Genomic DNA, 18,393 nt, shown 5'->3' with positions numbered 1-18,393 from the left:
CCAGAATCTCCAGTGGGGGAATCTCAATGATTCTTTTTTTTTCCAACTCTTTAATGGGTATAGAGTTGAAATGTACAGTCATGATCTAGGAGTGAAGAAACATAGACAGGTTCTATAAGCCTACTGGCAAAGCAGGGATACCTATTAGGAGGGGGCAGGGGAGGGGAAGTTGACCTGAGTGTAGCCTTCTTCTATTGGTAGACATCCTGTTAGTCTAGCATCATTTGTTGAAAATGCTTTCATATCCCTTGTATTGTTTTGGCTTCTTTATTAAAAATCAAGCATTCATCGCTGTGTGAGTTGATTTTGCCATCTTTAATTTGATCTTATTGATCAACCTGTCTGTTTCTATTTGGATACCATAGTGTTTTTAACACTATTGTTCTATAGTAAAGCTTGAGGTCATGAATGGAGATTTCTCCCATAGTTATTTAATGTTTGTGATAGTCTTGACTATCATGGATTATTTGTTTTCAATATAGAGTTTAGAATTACTCCTTCAAGTTCATTTAAAAATTGTGTTGGCATTTTAATGTATTGCATTGAACCTGTAAATAATATTTGGTTTAATGGTCACTATCATTCTGTGTATCAATGAGCATGTAAGATTTTTTCATTCTCTGGTATCTTCAATTTCTTTGTTTAGGAACCTGTACATCTTATCATATGAATCTTTCACTTTCTTTGATACAGTTACACAAAGATGTTTTATAATTTTGTGGCTATTGTACAGAGTTGTACGTTTATTTAATTTTGTATCCAGCAATAGTGCTGAAGATTTTTATCATTTTATGGAGTTCTCTTGAGGAATATATATATATATATATATATATATATATATATATTTATAAATTATATATATAATTTTATCATTTTATGGAGTTCTCTTGAGGAATTTATATATATATATATATATATATATATATATATATATAATCTGAAAAATCACAATTATTTGATGTCTTCCTTTTTAAATTTTATACACTCGATCTACTTTAATTGTCTTATTTCTCTGGCTAGAACTTCAAGGACTATATTGAATATATAGGGAAGTCTTGTCCTTGATTTTAGTGGAAAAGCTATAACTTTCACTCCATTAGTGTGATGCTGGCTATTGACTTGATGTATATTGTTTTGATTATGTTTAGATATGTCCTCTGTATCTGCTAATCCCTTAATATCTCCCACATGGTAGAATGCTGGATTTTATTAAGGTATTTTTAGCATCTAATGAGATAATCTGTTGAATTTTTATTTTAGTTTTTTTTACATAGTAGATTGGTGGGTATTCATATACTGAACCATCCCTGCGTTTCTGGAATAAATCCTACTTGTCCTTGATGGATGATATCTTTGTAGTGTTTCTGGATTTGGTTTGGGAGTATTTTATGAAATACTTTTGCATCAATGGTTCTAAGTGAAATCATTTTGAAATTCTCTTTCTTTGTTGAGTTTTGTGTGGTGCAGGTATGGAGGGACACAGAGTGTCTATGACAGTGCTCCTTTTGTTTCCATTTAGTGCAATAATTTCAATAGAATGGCTAGTATCTCTTCTTAGAAAGTTCGATTTGACATTACAACCATCTAGCCCTGGGCATTTTTTGTTTGGGGGATTTTCCATGACCGTTTCTATTTCTTTATTAGTTACAGCCTTTTTAAATTGTTTACCTGATCTTGATTTAACTTTGATATGTGGTAACTGTCTAGAAAATCATCCATTTTATTAATATTTTCAAATTTTTTGGTTCATAGGCCCTTGAAGAAAGATTTACACATCTTATACAAAACTTGAACTTTCAAATATGTACTTCCCACCTAGTTCTGGGCCTTTTCTTGGACTGTGATTTTAGGGAGTGAGTAGATGGGGAAGGCAGAGCCACAACCATGATGATGGTTACTAGCATAGCCACTGCTGTTCATTGCTTGGAATGAAGGGTAAGACATGAAAGACAAACATGGACAGAGCACAGAATGCATTCTGGAATAAGTTGGCCTAGCTTACCGTCCAGCAGCTAGAGACACATCTTCCAGAGCACCCACAAAACATTTACTGAATATACTCAAGCATGTTCAAAACAGACTATGGGGGATTCCTATGGCTGCTGCTGGCGGTGGTGGTGGCTCTGACTTGAGGCAGGACTGATTTTTCAGAAGCTCTTTTAGGTAGAGAAGAGAGGACAGGCCTGTAGCTGGTAGGTGGGTAATAGATAGACCCACCATGCTGAAGTAAGCTTGCTATGCTCTGAAGTTGTCATATTGCCCTGTCCTTTTTTGCTTTTCTTCTTCCCAGGGTTTTTCAGCCATCTGGATGGTTTTAGTCCCTGGATGTTCCTACTGAAGTAGGTTCAGAAGTTCCTACTGAAGACCATGCTTGCAAAAGATGGGGACTAGTTGCTGCTATTGGAGGAAGTGATGCTATTGGCAGAAGTTGTCTTGCAGTGGGCTCTCAGGCATATTGCTCACGGCAGAGAAGGCAACTTTAATGTCAGTTTATACAGAGAAGCCTGCAAGTTCTTTATTACAGGGGAATGCTGATCTTTCCATTGTTTGGAAAAAGTTCTGCTCAGAAATGGCATCATCAAGAACAGAGGAAGAGATCCTCAGATCCCCAAGAGATCCTATTGTCACTCACAATAGGATTATCACACTGAGATCATCAAGGTTAGCCCACTTCATAATACCTACTTCAGTAGGAACATCCAGGGACTAAAACCATCCAGATGGCTGAAAAACCCTGGGAAGAAGAAAAGCAAAAAAGGACAGGGCAATATGACAACTTCAGAGCATAGCAAGCTTACTTCAGCAAATCCTGGATATACTTACAAAACTGAAAAAAAGAAAATGACCTTAAATACATTTTTAAAGATGAGAGAGGCCTTTCATGAGGAACTTAATAAGTCCCAAGAAAATATAATAAAAAAGAAGTCATTCAACATGAAAAATCAATTAAAACATACAAACATAAAATTAAACAGGAGAAGGAAATAAATAAAACTGTGCAAGACCTGAAAGTGGAATAGATGCAACAAGCAATAATGAAAACTTAAACTGAAGGAATCTTGGAGATGGAAAATCTAGGAAAGAGAAAGAAACAATAAAATCAAACATCACTCACAGAATACAGAAAATAGAAGCGAGAATCTCAGAGAATCTCAAGATACAATAGAAGAAACTGATTCTTCCATCAAAGAAAATGTGAAAAGTAAAAGTGTTACTAACAAGTCCAGGAATTCTGGAATAGCATGAAAAAGCCTAACTTAAGAGTGAGGTAACCCAATCACAAAAGAACTCACACAATATGTACTCACTGATAAGTGGATATTAGCCCAGAAACTTAGAATACCCAAGATATAAGATACAATTTGTGAAACACATGAAACTCAAGAAGAATGAAGATCAAAGTGTGGACACTTTGCCCCTTCTTAGAATTGGGAACAAAACACCCATGGAAGGAGTTACAGAGACAAAGTCTGGAGCTGAGATGAAAGGATGGTCCATATAGAGTCTGCCACATCTGGGGATCCATCCCATAATCAGCTTCCAAACGCTGACACCATTGCATACACTAGCAAGATTTTGCTGAAAGAACCCAGATATAGCTGTGTTTTATGAGACTATGCCGGGGCCTAGCAAACACAGAAGTGGATGTTCACAGTCAGCTATTGAATGGATCACAGGGCCCCCAATGGAGTAGCTAGAGAAAGTACCCAAGGAGTTAAAGGGATCTGCAAGCCTATAGGTGGAACAACAATATGAACTAACCAGTACCCTGGAGCTCTTGACTCTAGCTGCATATGTATCAAAAGATGGCCTAGTTGGCCATCAGTGGAAAGAGAGGCCCATTGGTGGTGCAAACTTTATATGCCTCAGTACAGGGGAATGCCAGGGCCAAGAAGTAGGAGTGGGTGGGTGGGGGATTGGGTAGGGGAGCGTGTGGGGGACTTTTGGGATAGCATTGGAAATATAAATGAAATAAATACCTAATTAAAAAAAGAAAAAAAAAGAATAATAGGATTAGAGGAAAGTGAGGAGTCTCTACTCAAAGGACCAGAAAATATTTTCAACAAAATTACAGAAGAAAACTTTCCCAAACTTAAGATAAAGATGCTTATAAATGCACCAAGAAGCTTTTAGAATACCAATTACAATGGAGCAAAAAAGAAAATGCTCCCATCACATATCATTCAAAACATAAAAGTCCACAGAACAATGAACAGATATTGAAAGTTTCAGAGAGAAAGGTCATCACAATATGTTTGTGTTTTTGTTTGTTTGTTTGTTTTGTTTTGTTTTGAGACAGAGTTTCTATATGTAACCCTGGCTGTCCTGGAACTTTTACTCTGTAGACCAGGCTGGCCTCGAACTCAGAAATTTGCTTGCTTCTGCCTCCCAAGTGCTAGGATTGAAGGCATGCGGCACCATGTCCAGCTTCGAAACAATGTCTGTTCACAGTTCCAGGCCTACAGAAAAATACAAGAAGGAAAACTCTAACTAAGGACAGATAATCACATCTAAAAAAAATGGAAAAGAAGTAATTTGATATCAGCAAATAACGAAAGCACACACACACACTACCACCACCACCAACCACCACAACTACCAGTAACAAAACATCAAAATATTACAGGTCACTAATATCTCTCAACGTCAGTATAAAAAGTTCTCAAATTTTTAATGTACTTGATTTGCTCTGTGATTTAAAGTTTAATGGTATGACGTTGTCATGCAGGGAGTTGGGAGTATGTGGATGGGTGGGTGTTTGAACACCCTCATAGAAGAAGAGGGAAGGAGGATGTGATACGATGTTTCTGGGAAGGTGGGAAACTGGAAAAGGGGATAACATTTGAAATGAAAATATAGAAAATATCCAATTAAAAAAATGCTACTTATACAAATGTGTGTGCTACATTGATTCACACAAAGTTGTTAAGGATTAAAATACCATTCTGATATTTTTTATGAATATTAAGTCAACTGCCCCATCAGTTTTGATTGATTTGTTTCAAAGATTATTTTGTTAGATATTAGAAAGTAAATACTAACTTGCTTCTTGAATCCATTAGCCTTACAATTTTTTTCCAATCTTGTATTCTGATATAATACCTACATGAATGTTCTGGTGTTTCTTGTAGGTATCCAAAGGATGGATCCTCTTTTTGCATTCATTCTCTTAGCCAGTCTTATTTGGAGTGAGTGTGAATTGAGTTCATTATTTTGAGAGACTATAAATACTAGTGATTCCTAGTTCTTATTATTTTATTGTTCTTGGTGCTGGTGGTAGTATGTTTTTGTGTGTGAGTGTGTGTGAACTCATGCTTTCCTTCTTTTGGGTTTGGTTGTATGAGATTATTTATTTCTTGGGTTTTCATGTGTATTGTTAGCTTATGTAGGATGGAATTTTCAATCTAATACACTTTGCAGGGATATGTTTTTGAGTAAATATTGTTTAAATTTAAGTTTTCTATGAAATACCTTGCTTTATTCATTCATGGTGATTGAAATTTTTTCTGCTCATAATAAACTTGGTTTAGTTCTGTGGTCTCTTTGTTCCTGTAGGACAACTGTGCAGATCTTCAGGATTCAGTCAGCAGTGCAAAATCAGATGTAAATCTAATAGGTATGCCTTAAACGTTACTTAACAGTTTCTTGCAGTTTTCAATATTGTATACTTGTTCTATATTGTTAGAATTTTTAATATTTTGTGGCAGAGTGACTTTCTTTCTGGCCCCATATATTTGGTGTTTTGTATGCTTATTATACCTTTATAGGCAAGTCCTTTGTAAGTTTAGGAAAATTGTGTTCTGTGAATTTGTCAAAAATAATACTGTGCTCTTTAAGCTGTGATTCTTGTCCTTCCTTTACTTGTATTAATTTTAGATTTGGTTTTTTTGTATAGTTCTTTTTTTTTCTGGGTGTTTTGTGTCATGGGGTTATTATATTTAACATTTTCTTTAACTAATGTAACAATTTTGTTTCTACTGCATATTCTATGCCCGAGGTTTTCTAATCCACATCCTGTATTCTGATGATGATGTTTGCATCTCTACTTGCTGTTCATTTACCTAAATTTTCTAACTCCAGTATTCTTTTTGATTTTGTTTTTTGCTCTTATTTCTATTATTGAATGAAATGGCATTTTTTGTTTATACTTTCACATTTTCCCGCATTTTTAGCTATATTTACATGCTTTATTAATTTACTACCACTTTATTTTCTTTTGTTTTGTTTTGCCATCCATCTTGGATTCATTTCTCAACATAGTTTCCTCCATATTCTTTTTTTATTTCATTTCAAGGGCCACTACGATCAGCATAAAATTGGATTTATGACTGATTTCCCTGTGCTTTGCACCTGCTGAAAGGTACCCCCAAGATATCATGGATCTGGTAATAACACAGTGCCCTGCCTTTTGTTGGATATTTTCTTACTAATTCATTTATTTTTTCACTTTAAAATCCAATCCCTGCTTGCCCTTCCTTTCATTCCATTCCTCACAGTGTCTCCCTCAATGTCTTTCTCCACTTCTGATCTGAGCAGGTGGATTTGTCCTTGGTGCCCCCCCCCCCCACACACACACTGGAAAATCAAGTTTCTGAAGAGCTAGATGCATTCTTTCTCATACAGAGGCCAGGCATGTATGCCCTCTTAGGAGAATGTATGTGGAGATAGGAAAAAGCATTAGAATAGCCGCTGTTCTAATTGCTGAGTCCAACAAGAAGACAGAGCTGCACATTTGCTACATATGTGCAGAATATCTTCATCTTTGGCCCTGCATTTCTTGTAGACAGGACTAAATTTGGTTCAAATTCTGTAGACCTGTTAATAACCTAATTCCTCTTGTCTGGCTTAATGGAATGGCTACTTGAGGTTCCATATCACCACTGCTAGGAGTCTCAGTTAAAGTCATCAACAAAGACTTAAAAGCGTCCTCAATCCCTGGCCTATGAGCAGTTCCAGAGATGCCTCCACTTGCCAGTTCTTGATTTATATTCATTCTCCCACTGCTCTGGCACTGTCTTCAGACTCTCCCTACATGTGATCCCGACTTTTCAATTTCTCTCCCCATGCCTTCTTCCACCCATTTCCTTCTCTGTATTTGTCTCCTATAACTATATTATTCCCATTTATAAGTGAGATTCAAGTATACACACATGGTCCTCTTTTAACTTCTCTGGGTTTGTGGACTGTAGCATTGCTGCCCTGTTTTTTGAGACAGGGTTTCTCTGTATAACTCTGGCTGTCCTGAGACATACTTTGTAGACCAGGGTGGCTTCAGAAATCTGCCTGCCTCTGCCTCCTGAGTGCTGGGATTAAAGGCGTGTGCCACCACCCCGGCTTACTAAAAGTCTTCCTTTCATATAGTCTTCTCTTGTGTCAGTTAGTTGAACGCCATTCATCATTTTCTCTTCTATCTGTATCAGTAATACCCAGAAACTGGAAGCAACCTAATTTTTCCTCAGATGAAGAATGGATAAAGGGTGTTGAAGTCTCCAATTATTGTGTTAATTTCACAATTATTATAATTATTGAGTATGATTATAGCTGTAGTTATAATTCTGTTACATAGTAGGAACAACTTTATGAACCAACCAGTAACTCCAGGGCTTCCAGGGACTAAACAACAAACCTAAGAGTACATATGGATGGACCCTTAGCTCCAACTGCATATGAAGCAAAAGATGGCCTGGTTGGATATCAATTGGAGGAGAGGCCCTGTTTCCTGAGAAGGCTTAATGCCTCAGTGTAGGGGAACGCCAGGACACGGAAGCAGGAGTGTGTGGGTTGGTGAGCATGGGGAGGGGAAATGGGATAGGGGGGATTCAGAGGGGAAACCAGGAAAAAGAATAATATTTGAAATGTAAATAATGAAAATATCATATAAGACTTGAATACCATAAATAAATGAATGAATAAATAAAGTAAACAAAAACAACAACAACAAAAAGGTGGATATCCTTTCATTTGGGGCAAAGAGGTACAAAATTGAGATTTCATCTTCATGTGTTTTCCTTTTGATGAATATGAAGTGTCCATATGTACCTATTTTGATAATCTTTGGTGGAAAGTCTATTTCACTGATATTGGAATGGCTACCCCAGCTTTTTTCTTGGGACCATTTGCATGTAAAACTTTTTTTCCAACCTTTTACTCTAAGATAGTGTTTGTCTTTTTCAGCATGGTGTGTTTCCTGTATGCAGCAAAATACTGTGTCCTATTTTTACCACCTTTTACTCTGATGTAGTGCTTTTTTCACACTGAGTTATGTTTACTCTATGCAGTGAAATGCTGGGCCCTTTTTATGTATCCACTCTATTAGCCTATGTCTTTTTATTGAAGAATTGAGTTATTGATATTAGAGATAATTGGATATAGTTACACTTCATTTTGGGGGGTGATATCAGTGTCCTCTGTAGTGTTGGATAAACATAAAGATATTGCTTAAATTTTACTTCATCATAGAATATCTTCGTTTCTCCATTTATGGATATTGAGAGTTTTTCCGGGTATATTAGCCTAGGCTTACCTTTATGTTCTCTTTGGGTCTGCTTGACACCTATCCTGGATCATCTGACTTTTATAGTCTCTGTGGAGAAGACTGTTTTAATCTGATAGGTCTGACTTCTTGTTTTATTTGGTGTTTTCTATCACACATTTTAATAATCTTTAATAATCTTTTTGGATATTATGTGACAGGAAAACTGTTTTGGGGGGTCCAAACTGTTGGTGTTCTGTAGGCTTCTTTTTGTATTCATGATTCCTGCAGCAATCATTGCAGACACACGCTGAGTGTGGGGAAGGAAACCACAAGGAATGTTGAGCTCCTCAGTATGGCAGGTGGGTCTAAAGTAAGCTAAAATCTGTGAGTGTTTAACCTGGTATAAGAATTTGGACAGAAGTCTCACATGTGTGATTGTGGACCTCCTGAGAGATAGGCAGGCTATTATGACGTCAGGCATCTTCTTTGCAACTCTTCTTCATTAAGAGGGACCATTTTAATCTATTGGTGTTCTGTTCAGTAAATTTTTCCCAGTGCCCATGTGCTTGGGTCTCTTCACTTTATTTTCTATTAGTTTCAGTGGAACTGATTTTATATGGAGATACTTAACTCACTTGAACCTGAACTTTGTACAATGAGGTAAGGATCAATCTATTTGCATTCTTCTAAGTGCCTACTACCAACTGAACCAGCACAATTTGTTGAAAATCTGTCTTTTTTTTTACTGGATAATTTTAGTACCCTTGTCAATGATCAAGTGACAATATTTGTGTGGGTTCATTTCTGTGTCTTCAATTCTATTCCATTGATCTACATGTCTGTTGTTGTACCAGTACCATTCAATTTTTTATCATGATTGCTCTGTAGTACAGCATGAGGTCAGGGATGGTGATTCTGCAAAAATTCTTATATTCTTCACAAAAATGTACACTATCCTGAGAATTTTGTTAATCCAAAATAACTTGAAAATTTCTCTTTCTAACTCCATGAAGAATTGAATTTGGAATTTTGATGGGGATTGCATCGAATCTGTAGCTTGCTTTCAGCAAAATGGCCATTTTTAATGTATTAATCCTGCCAAAATATGAGCATGTAAATCTTTTTATCTTCTGAGATTTTCTTCAATTTTTTCTTAAGAGATTTGAAGGTCTTGTCATACATATTTTTTACTTGGTTTGTTAGAGTCAAACCATCATATTTTGTATTATAGTGACTGTTGTGAAGGGTGCTGTTTCCCTATTTCTTTCTCAGCCTGTTTATTCTTTGAGTATAGCACAAAATGGCAACCAGCACACTTGGAAAATATTTTTACTAATTCTACATCCCATAGCAAATTTTCAATATATACAAAGAACTCAAGAACTTATACTCCAGAGAACCTAATAACCCTATTAAAAATGGTGTATGTAGCTAAAGAAATAATTGACAACTGAGGAATACTGAATAGCTGAGAAGCACCTCAGGAAAGGTTCAACATTTTTAGTCATCAGGGAAATGTAAATCCAAACAGCACTGAGATTCTAGCTCACATTCTAGTCATAATGACTAACATCAAAAATTCAGGTGACAGCAGTTGCTGATGAGAATGTTGAGAAAGAGGGACACTCCTCCATTGTCAGTGGGATTTCATGCTAATCCAACCATTGTAGAAAGCAATTTGGCAGTTCCTCAGAGAATTAGATGTTGTACTACCCAGGAACCTAGCTATGCCACACTTGGATATATACCCAGAAGGTGTGTCGATATGTAATAAGGACACATGCTCCACTATGTTCATAATCACCTTATCTATAATATCCAAAATCTGGAAAGAATCTAAATGTCTCTCAACAGAGAAATGGATAAAGAAAATATTTTAGGTTTAGTCAATGGAGTACTACTCAGCTAATTACAACAATGAAATCATGAAAGTGTTAGGCAAATGGACTGAACAAAAGATATCATCTTGTGTGTCATAATCCAATCAGAAAAGAACACACATGCTATGCACTCACTGATAAGTGGATATTATCCCAGAAGCTAGGATTACCACAGGTATAATTTACAGACCACATGAAGCTCAAGAAAAACAAGACCAAAGTGTAGATACTTTGTTCTAAGAAGGTGGAAACAATTAATCATGAGAGGAGATACAGAGCCAAACTGTGGAGCAGAGATTGAAGGAAATGCAATCCAGAGACTGCCATACCTAGGGAACGATCCCAAATACAGTAACCAAAACCCAAACACTATTGAGGATGCCAACAAGTGCTTTCTGACAGTCAGGAGCCTGATATAGACTCCTTAGAGTCTCTGCTAGTGCCTGACAAATACAGAGGTGGATGGTCACAGTCAACCATTGGACTGAGCATTTGGTCCCCAATGGATTAAATAGAGAAAGGATCAAAGGAGCCAAAGGATGTTAAAGCCAGACAGAATGAACTCTATGTACCAACCAGAAACCTTAGAGCTCCCAAGGACAAATGCACCAACCAAAGTATACACATGGAGGGGCCAATGACTCCAGTTGTATATGTAGCAGGGCATGACCTTGTCAGACATCAATGGACGGAGAGGTCCTTGTTCCTATGAAAGCTCAATGCCCCAGTGTAGGGGAGTGCAAGGACAGGGAAGAAAGAGTGGGTATGATGGTTAGTAGGGGATAGGGGGAGTGAATGGGGGGAGTTGGAGAGGAAACGAGAAAAGGGAATAGCATTTTAAATGTAAATAAAAAGAAAGATCTAATTTCAAATATAAGCAAGAGAGAAGGAGAGAGAGAGAGAGAGAGAGAGAGAGAGAGAGAGAGAGAGAGAGAGAGAGAGAGAGAGAATTCTTAAGTATTATTTCTCTGAGAAGGACTCTCATCTTTTAGTGCTTCCTTTAACAGGAAAGGGCTTATTGAGTCTGCTGAGTATCAGGGACTTCCTGAACTTATTTATTTATTTATTTGTGGTGTTTTTTTGTTTTTTTGTTTGTTTTTTGTTTTTTTGTTTTTGTTTTGTTTTGTTTTGTTTTGTTTTGTTTAACTTCCTGCCTAAGAAGCTTCCAGGTCATTAGAATGATTTTGTTTTTATTTTTTTATTTGATATTTTCTTCTTTTACATTTAAAATTCTATCCCCTTTCCTAGTTTCCATTCCAAAATCCATTTTACCCTCCCCCTGCCCTGCCACGCAACCTACCCATTCCTGCTTCCTGACCCTGGCGCATTCCCCTGTACTGGGGCATAGAATCTTTGCAAGACCAAGGGCCTCTCCTTCCATTGATGGTCCTGTAAGCCATCCACTGATACATATGTAACTAGCGACATAAGTTCTGGGGGTGGCTTACTGGTCAGTTCATATTGTTGTTTCTCCTAAAGGGTTGCAGACCCCTTTATCTCCTTGAGTACTTTCTCTAGCTCCTTCATTGTGTCCCTGTGTTATATCCAACAGATGACTATAAGCATCAACTTCTGTATTTGCCAGGCATAGCCTCACAAGAAAAAGGAATATCAGGGCTCTGTCTGCAAAATCTTGCTGGAATATGCAATAGTGTCTGGGTTTGGTGGTTGTTTATGGTATGGATCCCCAGGTGGGGAAATCTCTGGATGGTCCTTCCTTCTGCTTAGCTCCAAACTCTGTCTCTGTATGCCCTTCCATGGGTATTTTGTTCCCCATTTTAAGAAGGAACAAAGTATCCACACTTTGGTCTTCCATCTTCCTAAGTTTCAGGTGTTTTTGCAAATTGTTTCTTGGGTATTCTAAGTTTCTGGGCTAATATCCACTTATCACTGAGTGCATGTAGTGTGTGTTCTTCTGTGGTTGGGTTACCACACTCAGGATGATATTCTCTGGATCCATCCATTTGCCTAAGAATCTTTGGAGTGATCAGGAATTCAAGGATTAATAAAAGTAATATATATAAAAACAACATCCAAAATCAAATTAAATGGGAAGAAAATAATATCAATCACACAAAGTTAGGGACAAGTAAACGTTGTTCACAATTTTGTATCTATTCATTATAGTATTCTAAGTTGTAGCTAAAGAAATTAGAAAACAAAAAGATATATGGGTTACGAATTGGAAAGGAAGAAATCAAGGTATTACTATATACAGATGATATGATAGTATACACAAACAAATCCAAAAATTCCACCAAAGAAACCTCTATAGCTGGGAAACAACCTCAGCAAAGTGGCAGACAATAATGTTAACTCAAACAAATAACCAGCCTTCCTTTATTCAAATTGCAATCAGGCTGAGAAAGTAATTGCTGAAACTTCCAACCTTTCGAATAACCAAAATATCATGCTGTAATTCTTACTCAGAAAGTAAATGATCAGTATGAGAACTTCAAATCCTTGACGAAAGGAATTGAAGAAGACCTTAGAAAATAGAAAGATCTACCATGATATAGGATTGTTATTATTACATAGTAAAAGTTGTCATCTTGCCAAAAGGAATCTACAGATTCAATGGAATCTCCATCAAAATTTCACTGCAATTCTTCAAAGATGTGGAAAGAGCAATTCTCAACTTCTTCTGGACAAACAAAAAATACATGATTTGGCAAAAAAATCTCTAGCTGTACTAAAAAAGCAAAAATAATAAAGATCACATAGTATTGGTACAGTGACAGACAGTTCAATCTATTGAATAGAATGGATAATGCAGAAATAAATCTACTCATCTATAGACACTTGGACTTTGACAAAAGGACAGAAACACAGAGTAGAAGAAAAAAAATCTCCAATAAATGTTGCTGGACTCCTTGGTGGTCTGTATGTAGAAGAATGAGAAAAGATCCTTCTTTATCTGCTTGCTTAAAGCTCAAATGCAAATGGATCTAGGACCTCAACATAAAACCTGTTATAATTAACCTGTTAAAGAGAAAGAGGAAAGCACCACAAACTCATTGGCACAGGGGAAATTTAAATTTTCTAAGCAGACTGGCAATGGCTTAGGCCCTACGATCAACAACTGTTAAATGTGACCTCATGAGACTGAAACAATTCTGTAAGGAAAAAATGCAGTCAATAGAACAAATTAGAAACCTACAGACTGGTTAAAAAAAATCTCCAATAACCCTACAACTGGTAGAGGGCTAATATCCAAAATATATAAAGAACTCAAGAAGTTGACATCCAAAAAAAATTAATCCATTTTAAAAAATGTGTGTCATAATCCAATCAGAAAAGAACACACATGCTATGCACTCACTGATAAGTGGATATTATCCCAGAAGCTAGGATTACCACAGGTATAATTTACAGACCACATGAAGCTCAAGAAAAACAAGACCAAAGTGTAGATACTTTGTTCTAAGAAGGTGGAAACAATTAATCATGAGAGGAGATACAGAGCCAAACTGTGGAGCATTTAACTCCATTAAAAAATGGAGTTCAGAGCGGGCGCCAACGTGGTTCTGGGACTCAGCTGAACTTAGGAACTTAGTCTGCACAGGTGAGAGTGTGCACCACAGAAGCTGACAGCTTCTGGGACAGGCGGGAGCCACAGGGACGCTGAGGCAGCACCCTTTTCGGGCTGCAGACAGTTGGCCACCCTCCCGGCCAGAAGACAGGTGTCTGCCTGGCTCGGAAGCTCTCTGCCTCAGGAGAAGCGCGCGCCATCTTGGTTCTGGGACTCCACCGAACTTAGGAACTTAGTCTGCACAGGTGTGAGTGTGCACCACAGAAGCTGACAGCTTCTGTGACCTGCCAAAGCAACACAGCTTCTGGGAAAGGTCCTGTTTTGGGCCTTCTTCTTCGGCCAGGAGGAGGTTCAAATGCAAGATATCTGTGCACCTTCCCTGTAAGAGGAGAGCTTGCCAGCAGAGAGTGCTCTGAGCACTGAAACTCAGAGGAGAGAGCCTGTATCCCAGGTCTGCTGATAGACCGTAACAGAATCACCAGAAGAACAATCTCTAAACAGAGTCAACTATAACAACTAACTCCAGAGATAACCAGATGGCGAAAGGTAAAGGTAAGAATCTTACTAACGGGAAGCAAGACCAATCACCATCATCAGAACCCAGCACTCCCACTTCACTCAGTCCAGGGCACCCCAACACACCTGAAAATCTAAACCCGAATTTAAAAGCATATCTCATGATGATGATAGAGGACATCAAGAAGGACTTTAATAACTCATTTAAAGAAATACAGGAGAACACTGCTAAAGAGTTACAAGTCCTTAAAGAAAAACAGGAAAACACAACTAAACAGGTAGAAGTCCTTACAGAAAAATAGGAAAACACATCCAAACAGGTGATGGAAATGAACAAAACACTACTACACTTAAAAAGGGAAGTAGACACAATAAAGAAAACTCAAAGTGAGGCAATGCTGGAGATAGAAACCCTAGGAAAGAAATCAGGAACCATAGATGTGAGCATCAGCAACAGAATACAAGAGATGGAAGAGAGAATCTCAGGTGCAGAAGATTCCATAGAGAACATTGGCACAACAATCAAAGAAAATGGAAAATGCAAAAAGATCCTAACTCAAAACATCCAGGAAATCTAGGACACAATGAATGGGAAGACCAAAACTATGGATAATAGGAGTGGATGAGAATGAAGATTTTCAACTCAAAGGAGCAGCAAATATCTTCAACAAAATTATAGAAGACAACTTCCCAAATCTAAACAAAGAGATGCCCATGAACATACAAGAAACCTACAGAACTCCAAATAGACAGGACCAGAAAAAAATTCCTCCCAAGACATAATAATTAGAAAAACAAATGCACTAAATAAAGATAGAATACTAAAAGCAGTAAGGGAAAAAGGTCAAGTAACATATAAAGGCAAGCCTATCAGAATTACACCAGATTTTTCACCAGAGACTATGAAAGCCAGAAGAGCCTGGACAGATGTTATATAGACACTAAGAGAACACAAATTCCAGCTAAGGCTACTATACCCAGCCAAACTCTCAATTACCATAGATGGAGAAACCAAAGTATTCCACGACAAACCAAATCATTACCTTTCCATGAATCCAGCCCTTCAAAGGATAATAACAGGAAAAAAAAAAAAAAACAAAAAAAAACAAACAAAAAAAAAAACCAACAATATAAGGACGGGAACATCGCCCTAGAAAAAAACAAGAAGGTAATCCCTCAAGAAACCTAAAAGAAGACAGCCACAAGAAAAGAATGCAAACTTTAACAACAAAAATAACAGGAACCAACAATTACTTTTCCTTAATATCTCTTAATATCAATGGTCTCAACTCCCCAATAAAAAGACATAGACTAACAAACTGGCTACACAAACAAGACCCAACATTTTGCTGCTTACAGGAAACTCATCTCAGAGAAAAAGATAGACACTACCTCAGAATGAAAGGCTGGAAAACAATTTTCCAAGCAAATGGTATGAAGAAACAAGCCGGAGTAGCCATTCTAATATCTGATAAGATTGACTTCCAACCAAAAGTCATCAAAAAAGACAAGGAGGGGCACTTCATTCTCATCAAAGGTAAAATCCTTCAAGAGGAACTATCAATTCTGAATATCTATGCTCCAAATACAAGGGCAGCCACATCCATTAAAGAAACTTTAGTAAATCTCAAAGCACACATTGACCTCACACAATAATAGTGGGAGACTTCAACACACCACTTTCACCAATGGACAGATCATGGAAACAGAAACTAAACAGGGACACAGTGAAACTAACAGAAGTTATGAAACAAATGGATCTGACAGATATCTACATAACATTTTATCCTAAAACAAAAGGATATACCTTCTTCTCAGCACCTCATGGTACCTTCTCCAAAATTGACCACATAATAGGTCACAAAACAGGCCTCAACAGACAAAAAAAAATATTGAAATTGTCCCATGCATCCCATCAGATCACCATGGACTAAGGCTGATCTTCAATAACAAAATAAATAATAGAAAGCCAACATTCACGTGGAAACTGAACAACACTCTTCTCAATGATACCTTTGTCAAGGAAGGAATAAAGAAAGAAATTAAGGACTTCTTAGAGTTCAATGAAAATGAAGCCACAACATACCCAAACTTATGGGACACAATGAAAGCATTTTTAAGACGAAAACTCATACCTCTGAGTGCCTCCAAAAAGAAACTAGAGAGAGCACACATTAGCAGCTTGACAACACAACTAAAAGCTCTAGAACAAAAGGAAGAATATTCACCCAAGAGGAGTAGACTGCAGGAAATAATCAAACTCAGGGGCGAAATCAACCAAGTGGAAACAAGAACTATTCAAAGAATCAACCAATCGAGGAGCTGCTTCTTTCAGACAATCAACAAGATAGACAAACCCTTAGCCAGACTCACTAGAGGGCACAGGGAAAGCATTCTAATTAACAAAATCAGAAATGAAAAGGGAGACATAACATCAGATCCTGAAGAAATCCAAAACACCATCAGATCCTTCTACAAAAGACTACACTCAACAAAACTGGAGAACCTGGATGAAATGGACAAGTTTCTAGACAGATACCAGGTACCAAAGTTGAATCAAGATCAGGTTAATGATCTAAACACCCCTATATCCCCCAAAGAAATAGAAGCAGTCATTAATAGTCTCCCAACCAATAAAAGCCCAGAACCAGATGGGGTTAGTGCAGAGTTTTATCAGATCTTCAAAGAAGATCTAATCCCAGTTCTTCACAAACTATTCCACAAAAGAGAAAAAGAAGGTACTCTAACCAACTCATTCTATGAAGCCACAATTACCCTGATACCTAAACCACAAAAAAACCCCACAAAGATAGAAAACTTCAGACCAATATCCCTTATGAATATTGATGCAAAAATCCTCAATAAAGTTCTTGCTAACGTAATCCAAGAACACATCAAAACAATCATCCATCCTGACCAAGTAGGTTTCATCCCAGTGATGCAGGGATGGTTTAATATATGGAAATCCATCAATGTAATCCATTATATAAACAAACTCAAAGACAAAAACCACATGATCATCTTGTTAGATGCAGAAAAAGCATTTGACAAATTCCAACACCCATTCATGATAAAAGTCTTGGAAAAATCAGGAATTCAAGGCCCATACCTAAACATGATAAAAGCAATCTACAGCAAACCAGTAGCCAGCATCAAAGTAAATTGTGAGAAGCTTGAAGCATTCCCACAAAAATCAGGGACTGGACAAGGCTGTCCACTCTCTCCCTACCTATTCAACATTGTGCTTGAAGTCCTAACCAGAGCAATTAGACAACAAAAGGAGATCAAGGGGATACAAATTGGAAAGAAAGAAGTAAAAATATCACTTTTTGCAGATGATATGATAGTATATATGCGTGACACTAAAAATTCCACAAGCGAACTCCTAAGCCTGATAAACAGCTTCAGTGAAGTAGCTGGATATAAAATTAACTCAAACACGTCAATGGCCTTTCTCTACACAAAGGACAAACAGGCTGAGAAAGAAATTAGGAAAGCAACACCCTTCTCAATAGCCACAAATAATATAGAATACCTAGGCGTGACTCTAACTAATGAAGTGAAATATCTTTATGACAAGAACTTCATGTCTCTGAAGAAAGAAATTAAAGAAGATCTCAGAAGATGGAAAGATCTCCCATGCTCATGGATTGGCAGGATCAACATTTTAAAAATGGCTATCTTGCCAAAAGCAATCTACAGATTCAATGCAATCCCCATTAAAATTCCAACTCAATTCTTCAACGAATTAGAAAGGGCAATCAGCAGATTCATCTGGAATAACAAAGAACCTAAGATAGCAAAAACTCTTCTCAAGAATAAAAGAACCTCTGGTGGAATCACCATGCCGGACCTAAAGCTGTACTACAGAGCAATTGTGATAAAAACTGCATGGTACTGGTAGAGTGACAGACCAGTAGACCAATGGAACAGAATTGAAGACCCATAGATGAACCCACACACCTATGGTCATTTTATCTTTGATAAGG

Source organism: Mus caroli, unplaced genomic scaffold (genome assembly GCF_978045245.1).
Source record: "Mus caroli unplaced genomic scaffold, Mus_caroli_1 scaffold_8, whole genome shotgun sequence".
In the NCBI taxonomy this organism is placed as follows: domain Eukaryota; kingdom Metazoa; phylum Chordata; class Mammalia; order Rodentia; family Muridae; genus Mus; species Mus caroli.
The sequence above is the reverse complement of the archived record's forward strand: the minus strand, read 5'-3'. Positions refer to the sequence as shown.